Raw genomic sequence first — 11,012 nt, forward strand, 5'->3', positions numbered from 1 at the left:
TAAGGCTGGGCGATAAACAATATCGTATTGAGATTGAATGTATGTCAATAACAACATGTCTGGACATTTTTACTCAATATAGAAACGTGGCAACAGCTAGTGAACTATTGGCATGTGCTACTAAGTCTGCATCTGCTGCTGTGTCAATGAATGGCACAAACTCAAAAACACGATACTCACGCATTTCAGCATTTTAGTTTCCTCTCAATATGAGGACAAATACATGAACTGCATCTCTACAGCTGCTCTGAGAGCCACTTCACCAGCTTTAACCAATTGAGAAAAACTACCGTCAAATCAGAAAGATCTTCACGACAAGCCGCCAAAATAAAAGTCCGGTTTGACTTGAAGAAATTATAACTGTAATATTGTATGCTAAAATGTACCTCTCAACGTATTATTATTTTAAGGAACATCATACAACCAAGATATGTTTTCATTCATGTTTTAATTGATACAGTTCAGAATTTTTGGGGGACAAAAAATAAAAATGCTATATTTTGTTGTAAAATAACTTATATTTTCAATTGATTACATTGATTAAACTGTTAAAGTTGTATTAATTAATTTTATTAGACACCGTTTTTAGATGTTAACTTTGTATTAAATCACAGAATCCAGAAAAAATAAAATGGAAAAACAGAATTTAGGGAAAATAAAACTGATCTCATGGGGCCCTACATTAAAAGGTTGTTAAATTTAGGGCCCCAAACGTTAAGTTTACATTCATTGTCAAGGTTTATAACAAACATGTGGAAAGCATTTCCTTCCCCATTATTGGTAAATTAATATTTTGATACAATATCGCCCAGCCGTAATTATATATAAAAAAAAATATATATATATATATATTTTTTTAATCACGCATTTTCACCATCTCTTTACATTCTATTGGCATTGATGGTTCGGTAACAATTTAGAATAAGGTTCCATTAGTTAATGATAGTACGTGTATTAACAAACAATGAATAATACATTTATTACAGTATTTATTAATCTTTGTAAATGAAAATACAGAAATTTAGTGCATTAACTAATGTTAACAAGCACAACTTTTGATTTTATTAATGCATTAGTGAATGTTAAAATTAGCATGAACTAAGATTAATAAACGCTTGCTGTAGAAGTATTGTTCATTCTTAGTTCATGTTAACTAAAGTAGATAACTAGTGAAGCTTATTATAAAGTGTCCATGAAACCCCAAAAGGTTCTTTACAGTAGAAAAAGGTTCTTCAGATTATTAAAATGTTCTTCACACTAAGAAAAAAAATGCTTCTTTTCAGAACTGATGCCTGAAAGGTTCTTTAGGGAACTAAAAATGGTTCTTCTATGGCATCACTATGAAAACTTCCTTTTGGAACAAGTATGTACTTAATATCTCAATAATACTAATGGCAAAACCCAAAGATGCCGGCATAAAATCTATAAGCTGCATCCAACATTACATACTTTAGGAAGCAAGTGAACATCAAGCTTTTCAGAAGCTAAACTACATGAATAATTGCATTTGGCACTTTGGCAAAGAGCTGAAGGTGCATTTAAACAGCACTAAGGACGACTCAAGATAACATGCAATCATATGCAAGTTCCTGGCATATAAACACTCCCACTGGTATCGACCGGCCTAATTCACAGAGCCGACTCACAGCTCTATGCCATATGGATTACAGCACAGCCCTGGCTAAATCAGGAACACCCTCTTCTCTCCAGCCGCGCTTTATTCCTCAGGAGCTCGAGGCTCAGGATCGGGATTTGAATAAGGTGCAGATCGAGGTTGTGACCCGCAACGGCACAGCTGTGAGGCCGGATGGAAGAACGGATCGTGGAAAAACAGCAGACGGATCAATAACTGGACGCTGGCCTGAAATGTGCAGCTGGAAACTGCCAGAGACAGAGAATCTACTGGAAAAACAGGCTTGTTTCAGAGTGCTGAGCAGTTTTTAATCTAAATTAGATTGTATAATTTCGAAATTTGAAGCAAAAACAGAATGGTTTAACTTCAGTTTTATGAAACTATGCATAAAAAATATCTGCATGAAACCGAAACAGCAGACGAGCTGAACGAGACGCAGATGCACTCTCTGCCAGCAGGCGGCGCTTAAAGCGTTTTCTTAATTGAATCACGATTTGTTTAGCATCTCAACCGATTTGAATCGTCACATATTTGAATCGATTTTCAACCGGCTCGCGGTTAATCGTTACATCCCTAATGATTTGATTTGCATGAAAACTTCAGATTTTTAGAGAAAAACTAAGCGTGAAGGTTCATCCCTAAACTTTTGAAAGTCCATTTCTTGTTTCCGATTGCTGAATAATTCAAATTCGGACCAATAGATTCATGAACTCAGTGAACTGATTCAATTCATGAATGGATTCAAAAGTTTTATTGAATCAAAATAACGATTCACTCACAAATCAAAACTTTTAAACAAGTTTTACCAATCCGATATTTTACGAGTTGCTTATTTTGTATGATTTGATTTGATGAAAACGGAGATCGTATCAATTTGTAAAACGTAAAATACTTACGAAGTGCCATGAGAGTGTGTTGATTTTACTTTATCCAGTATCAATATTTAGCCGATAAATAGAGTTGTGCATAATTTAAAAAAAAAAATCATTATATATAAAAATTTCAATAAATTAATTTTTTATTAAGTTTATTGAGATGACTTTTTTTTCCTGAAAATCTGAAATTTAAAAAAGTTATAATTTTCAAGTTTTAAGCCTAATTAATGCAAACACCCACATGAAAAAAAAAAACATAGATTTAATTTAATAATAATAAACTTTTTCTCTTTCTCTGAGCAAAAGTTTCGATTTCAAATCATTCTTGTTCAATTTTCCCAAAATCTGTACTTTTACTTTGTCAACAAAAATCATGACTTAAAATATACTATAAAAATACTATAAATAAAAAACGGTAAATATAAAATAAAATATATAATATATAAAACAATTTTTAATAAAAATAAACATTTCCACTGGGAAGAAGTACTTTCAACAGGCTTCTTCTAATGGCTTCTAAAAGCTTTGAGATGGACATGCCTTATACTTCTCTAATCATCTCATGATCCTGCAACACATCAGTCGACACACTTCAGACTCAGAGAGCGAAGGGATCAAATGACCGAGGAGAGGAGAGGAGGAGCAGAAAGCAGGAGAAAAGAGGAGAAGTCCAGCACTGCAGACCTCACCCAGTCTCTCAGGACTTTCCTCATTTCCTCGAATTCAATCTCTGTTTGCTCCGAGCACATCAGCCATCGCCCGAGCTCCACACCAACATATACGCTCATACAGGAAACATGCCTTTTATTTGCTTAACTGATATGATGCAACTGCTTTGTTTGATTTGTTAGAGCCATGCATATCTGATTCAAGCAAAATCTGAACATTAGGCAGAATATTACAAAAATGAACCTAAATTAAGACATGATCTAAGCCTGTACAGAATGTTCTGACACACGCCTTTGTCAAACTATGCAGGGAGTGTGTTCAAAACTACAAAACACTTCTGAAAATGACGCAACGTTCATCCTGGACTCTGAGACAAAACTGGACGTTGCAATTAGTTTTGCTTTGATTCGTTTTAATTAGTTTTTTTGCTCTGAGGTCGCAAAGGGGCTCAAAGCAGTGAGTATCAAAGCAACCGGGCAGACAAATGGCTTTCAGTTCCTCTGCTTCCATCGGGTTAGACGCTCTCAGACCCAAAAATAAGAGCGTAAATTAAATTCCAGGCAGCCCGAGGAGTGGCAGCTGTAGAAACACAGGGAAGACTTGAGCTGTTCCCGATGGAGGGGGTGTTTCAGGCATGTGCTCGTTCAGAATGAAATGAAAATTCAAAAAAGATATATATATTTGTTTTCTAAATGCATCTTATAGATATTTTGGCCTCATAATGTTCAATCAAACTGGATTTTCCGGTGAAATGAGAGACTTCTACAATTATTATTTCATGAGTTTAAACTCCGCCCCTTCAAGCTCGCAAATAGACACGCCCCTATTTTTGAGTGCCACGCCCACATCTCAACATCCAATCGTCAACTGATGCATAGAAGTAGTTTTGATAATCTGTTAAACTCGGATGTATGTCAAAATACAGAAAAGAAAAGATCTTTCGCTATTACCATTTCATCATGACTGGAAAGAATTACTATATATACTATATTATTTATTAAAATGAACCAACATGGTGAATGTCACAATGGGTTTAAAGTGTTTTATTAATAAAAATATATCATAAAATCTTTCCCTTGTGATCAATTTGTGAAAACAGCATGGGAAATCATCCTTTGACTATTTGATTATTTTTTCTGTTTTACTTTTGCATTTAAAATGTTGAATTTATTTAGCAACAATTATGATTATTATGATTGATAAAAAATCTAATTCAAACTGTTCAATAATTTTAAATGGTGTATGATTTTTACATAGCATTAAGAGTTCTAATTCCTGTTCGAACCAGTTCAAAAACTAAATTTACTGATTGTTTTGAAACCTAAAGCATCTGTGATGTATATGAAAAGTATTTTATTAATAAAAACATTTAATATATCTTTGTTATAGATTTGTAAAAACAAAACAGCATTGGAAATCATGCTGCTTTGAGTATCTCCAACAATATTTTTTTCTTTATATTTTTTTACCTAGTTTGCAACAATTACGGTTATTTAGAATTTTAAAAAAATAATAAAATTCAAACTTTTCAGTAATTTCAAATGGTGTGTTATGCTTTTTACATAGCATTGAGAAGTTCGATTCATGTACAAACTGGTTCAAAAACTAGATTTACTGATTACTTTAAATGCATTTTACTATGTTCATATGGAAAATATATAATATATAATTTTGCTGATACAAAATGAATGCTGAATTCTGCAATGATTTTAAAGTGCCTTATTAATAAAAATATATAATTCATTTTTTCATTATGTTCGCTTTGTGGAAAAACAGCATGGAAAAATCATGCTTTCAATATTTCCAATTATGTTTTTTCTGTTTTACGTTTTGAATTTACCATTTTGAATTTATTTTGCAACAGTTATGGTTATTTTGATTGAAAATAAATTTTAAAAATTCAAACTTTGAAGCAAATACAAAATCTCAAATTTATATCAAATAGTTTCAAAGGCTGAAAAGACTGAATTTGTTTTCTAAAAATATATAAATAATATTTTTTTCTAGCTTTATCGCCCAGTCCTAAAACAAACAGTACTTTCTTTCTAGGGGCCACCCATAGGGACCATGTGTCCCTCACCTGTTGTCCACCGTCATGACAGCTGGTCCACAGTCGCTTACAGCCTCCAAACCTTGAGCGCTCCTCCCCTCTTTAACACAAAGAACACCGAAGCCCCCACCACCTGTCCTACTGTAACACAGTCTGTGCTGAAATGAATTCACCCTCGCCGTACAACAGGTATCCCTTTATAAAAAAAGACCATGGGATATTGTGTCGCTGCACGCTTCGCTGCTCTTGAGTGGGAGCTCCATTTTGTTGGGAAGTGTCGGAGGGAAACTGTGCTGCTGTTATTGGACAGGCGCACCGAAAGCCATTCACATGATGGAAATATCGACAGAAGAGTCTATGAATTCTACTGCTTGTTTTGGCTGCGATGAAGAGAATCAAGCAATTCGCAGAAGTGCAGAAAAGAGCTTGGGATTTGATTAATACAATATAAGCATATTTAATGATAAGATCATACTGACACTAAACAATCAATCAAATTTCAATGCACTAACTAAAATAAGCTGGAGCCAATTTAAACCAATTTCATGGGATAAATCAAGGTTTCATTACTCAAATAGGCTAGAAACATTCATGCAAACGTTAAAGGGATAGTTCAGGCAGAAATGGAAATTAGCTGAAAATGCACTCACTCTCAGGCCATCCAAGATGTAGAGTTTGTTTATTCATCACATTTGGAAAAATGCTCACCAGTGGATGCTCTGGAGTGAATGGGTGCCGTCAGAATGAGAGTCCAAACAGCTGATAAAAACATCACAATAATTCACAAGTAATCCACACCACTCCAGTCCATCAGTTAATGTCTTGAGAAGCCAAAAGCTGAAACAAATCCATCATTAAGACTTTTTAAACTTCAAATCGTTGCTTCTGGTTAAAATACACAAGTCCATAATCCATAATAACGCTTCCTCCAGTGAAAAAGTCCATCTCCTATTGTCTCTCACATCAAAATCCACACACATATTTGTTTTGAACTGTTTTGGCTTGTAAACGGTATTTGATCTGTGCAGATTTCTCTCCTGATACAGACCAGGCGACTTTTTCACTTTCACTATTTCACTATTATGAATTATGGATTATGGTTTGAAGTTAAAAATGCTTACAATCATGCAGCTTTTGTCTTCTCCAGATGTGAACTGATGGACTGGAGTGGTGTGGATTACTTGTGGATTACTGTGATGTATTCATCAGCTGTTTGGACTCTCATTCTGACGGCACCCATTCACTGCAGAGCATCCATTGCTGAGCAAGTGATGTAATGCTACATATCTCCAAATCTGATAAAGATCCAAAGCACCTGCATTCATGTAGAGTTTGTTTAAGGCCAAACTGCAATACTATAGTTGTAAAGCAAGCTAATGATGCCTGCTTGAGCAAATAGGTCTGCATAAAGCTGATGCATCAAGATGGAAAAAAAACGAATGCAGAGTGTATTTTCTGTGCCAGGCTCTTAAATGCTACTACACTCGGAAAAACTGCCAAGAGCTCAACCAGAACCAATGCTTTTACTAAAAAAACTGACTCAATCATATGCCAAATCTTGATTGAAACTATAAAAGGGAAGGGGTAAATATTAATTAGAGTAGAAATGATAAAGAAATGCGTCTTCCAGAGAGCAAAAAGCAACATGGTGTTGATTGAAGCATCAAATGAAAGGCCATTTCACACCAATGTGAAGAATGTTTCATGAGTTCTCAGAACGCAATGAGAAATAGTTCCACATCAGATCTCATTCACACCATATGCATCTAAAGACAAAATATTATTTAAAGAAACGGAATGTCAAACCTTACTTGAATAATGCATATGCAAACACTCTTAAAAGTAATGGACATGTATTGCCATTTATGGTTCCACGAAGAACCATTAACACCCATGGAACCATAAAAGGTTCTTTACAGTGGAAAAAGAGTTTCAAAATGGCTCTTTTAAGAACTTGTTACTGGAAGGTTATATGGGGAAACAAAACTGGTTCTTCTATGGCATCACTGCAAAAACACCCTTTTGAAACCTTTATTTTTAAAAGTGTATATGCATAAAATCCTCATGATTCGATATCCAGGTGCAAACGTCACCCAGAGACTAAATGTGGCCATAATATATAGTAGGTGTGGCTCTAGTGTAAAAAACAAATGGAATATGTGAGCAGCCTCACTCCAGGGTGTCCAACAAAACCATCTGGAGCTGCTTTAAATTCCGGCGAATTTGCAAGTTTCAGGTTCTTCTTTAGCACCTCCAAATCCCCTCACGCCTCCCACCATTAAACCAATGAAATATCATGCTGTCAGAGCACACAATGCACTCCTCACCATCTCTGGTGAACGTTGCTGGGAGAGACGGGCACCGGATCAACATCCATTTAGGGTCACTGAGAGTCACAAACTGGTAAATCACATCCATACAGATTACTGATTACAGTATCCTCTGGTTATGCAAATGCATGTCTGCGCTTTGAATAAGGCAAAACTCCAACCTCAGGATATGACCACGCCTGTTTGCATCCATATTCTACTGTACCGTTATTCCACAGCTCACGTCTATGATTCCCACTATCATAAAACGTCAATATTGATTGTATATAACATTCAATATATTAAATAATAATGATTCTTTGAATGCATTAAGGCCTCTAAATCTGGATCAGCATTAAATACACCTGGATTTATATCATTGACGCAAACTCCTCTCATTTGGACTCCATCACAACAAAATGTTATTATTGCGGCAAACGCGGTCTACGCGAGCGCATTTCAGCCTGTGTGTTCTCAATAAAACATCCGAGGATAAAACAAAGGGTTTGTTTGTACTTACCGATAAAAGAATACGTGATAAACTTCACCGCCTGTGGAGTCCGCAGCGCGCAATGAGCGAGAGAGAGGCTGGACACACTGCGCTGGGAGTGACCGATGCGCACTGCCTCCCTCCCCGTCAGCTGCTGCACTGAGACGCGGGGCGGGGAATCTGCTCGCCCTACTACGGCGAGACAGCTCGGCCTTCTTCATAGTACTGGGGAGAAGATTGATTCGTTTGAGCGAATCGATTCGCTCGTTTGTATGAACCGACTCACTGATTCGTGTTTTTCACTGACTGTGGTTTTGAAATTGCGACTTTCACCATAGTAGAGGCACAAAATCACTTTCACGGACTTTTTCATTAACTGTTCCCTCCTGGTGGAATGACCTGCCCAACTCAATCCCAGCAGCTGAGTCCTTAGCCATCTTAAAAACACATCTGTTCCACCTTTATTTGACCCTCTAACTCTAGCACTCTCTATTCTATTTGAATTCTACTTTATCTTTTTTTTATTATTATTCTTTATTTAAAAAAACAACAAAAAACAAACACTAGCTTTCTATTTTTTCTATTCTATCTACTTGTTTTTCTTTGTTTGTGTGTGTGTGTGTATAATATATATATATATATATATATATATATATATATATATATACACACACACACCTTGCTACGTGTACTGCGTTAGGCTAACCGGAGACTTGTCATTTGCACTTATATATTGTTGCTCTTTTGTTAGTTTTGACTGCTTCTATTGTCCTCATCTGTAAGTGGCTTTGGATAAAAGCATCTGCAAAAATGACTAAATGTAAATGTGGTAGTCTGCAGAGGATTGATTCGTTTTAGCGAATCAATTTGATGTTTTGAGTGAACCGACTCACTGATTCGTACGAATGAATGAAGTCTAGCGTGATCCCGACTTTTCTTTTTCTTTGGAAAGTGCCTCCATCATAGCGTGGAATAGTTTGATTCTTTTCAACGAATCAATTCGATGTTTTGAGTGAACCGACTCACTGATTCGTATGAATAAAGTCCAGCGTGGTAGCGGCTTCTTTTTGTCATTGTCAAATATTTAGTTGCTGTTTATTTTTCTGTTACTTTAATAAATAATCATTTTACACTATTATGCCTCGAAAAATAATTGTCAAATGGCGTTATGATAAAGCGTTGAGAAGTCCGAATCGGTTCAAAAACTAGATTTAGCCTTCTGATTCTTTTGAAGACTCGCTCAAAAGCGTGCGACGTACTTTAGTTGTTGTTACATTTTTAGTTACGTATTAATTGTTTATCGCTGTTTAGATATTTTATTTCAAATAAAAAAACCTACCAAGACTGTGCCAAACGCTGTTTATAGTTCTTACTTGTTACTTCATACTGTACGCCTACTCTGTGATTTGCAAAAGCTCTGCGAATCAATTCAGATGAATCGACTCAAAAGAACCATTGACTCACTAATGAGCTGTTCTAAGGTCAGTGGATATGCAGTGTTTAGGCCAGACATCTGTGATGCTTATGGATCCGTGCTTTGATATAATATTGAAATATGATGCACTTTAAAATGTCAAAATCTGTTTCTCTAGAATAAATGCATTTAAATGCAATGCTATGCTTCTGTGTATAAACATCCACGCAGCTATGAGCAATTGTTTTTATTCTTGCTGTTGTTTTTATTATTTGGGATCTTCCCGAATGAAATAATAAACCTTGTAAGTCAAGTAAAACATATACTGTGATGTTGTTAAAGTGGTCAGTCCAAATATTGCAGACCACTTTCATTAAGTATTTATCAGCATGTGTTTCTTCTCCAATCAGATGAAGAGCATGCTGCGTTATACACATGGCTTCAACCGCATTCATAATTCAAAGAGAAGGCCTTTCATACATAAAGAAGCAGAATGGACACTGTTGGGTGGGTCTGGAAACTGTCTGTCCAACCAAAAAGGACAACAAGCTCATCCACATCAGCTGTTTAGTGTTCGCACGTCATCCTGGTTATGGATTATCTGCTTGCATTTATCATTAATAATTAGCTGAGATTTCAATGATTCATACTACTTCATAAAATGACTTTTTTTAATTCAACAGAACATTCAGTATCAACAACTGGAGATACAAATGTCATGATCCAACCCTAAAGGAACGGCAGCTGTGAGTGACGGGACACATGAGACGCTTTCCTGCAGGATTACAGAATGTGTTTGCACCAAAACAGAGACAGTTAGTCTGGATACATGCAAACACCTCAGTTAATAGCTGAAAAAACAACAACATGTCAGGGTCACATTTCACCCCAAAAAAGAAATTATATTTGTGCTATAAAAAAAGAAGAACCATCAACATTGTGTCATTATTTTCATGACAATTAAAGACTTTTGAGGGCGATTTTAATTTATTTTATTCTGTAATTACTGTATTGCAACTACTATGATGTATATGCATATATAAATAATGTGCAATTACAAATAATATATCAATTAAATATAAATATTAGATGAACAACTTAAACCTAAAGAAATTAAACTAAAATTAGAAATGCTGTCTTGGCAACTGTCTAAAATAATAATAATAATTTTTAAAAAAGCTGATATTTGTGCTATAAAAAAAGAAGAACCATCAACATTGTGTCATTATTTTCATGACAATTAAAGACTTTTGAGGGCGATTTTAATTCATTTTATTCTGTAATTACTGTATTGCAACTACTATGATGTATATGCATATATAAATAATATGTGCAATTACAAATAATATATCAATTAAATATAAATATTAGATGAACAACTTAAACCTAAAGAAATTAAACTAAAATTAGAAATGCTGTCTTGGCAACTGTCTAAAATAATAATAATAATTTTTAAAAAAGCTTAAGTTGAAGTAATAAAATTACTGAAACTAAAACTGAAATAAAATAAATATATATATATATATATATATATATATATATATATATATATATATTTAAAAAAAAAAATGA

The 11,012-nt window shown here is 34.8% G+C and overlaps 1 protein-coding gene across 1 annotated transcript in view; it reads right to left on the minus strand.

The window, feature by feature from the left end:
* sptbn1 (spectrin, beta, non-erythrocytic 1) overlaps nucleotides 1-8,173 on the minus strand; it is a 114,124-nt gene extending 105,951 nt beyond the window's left edge. The window contains exon 1 of the mRNA XM_016240805.1: nucleotides 8,057-8,173. The gene's annotated coding sequence lies outside the window, so the exon portion shown is untranslated. The remainder of the gene's footprint in view (nucleotides 1-8,056) is intronic.
* Nucleotides 8,174-11,012: the final 2,839 nt, after the last annotated feature.

Source organism: Sinocyclocheilus grahami, unplaced genomic scaffold (assembly GCF_001515645.1).
Source record: "Sinocyclocheilus grahami isolate Dianchi unplaced genomic scaffold, SAMN03320097.WGS_v1.1 scaffold601.1, whole genome shotgun sequence".
Taxonomy (NCBI): Eukaryota; Metazoa; Chordata; class Actinopteri; order Cypriniformes; family Cyprinidae; genus Sinocyclocheilus; species Sinocyclocheilus grahami.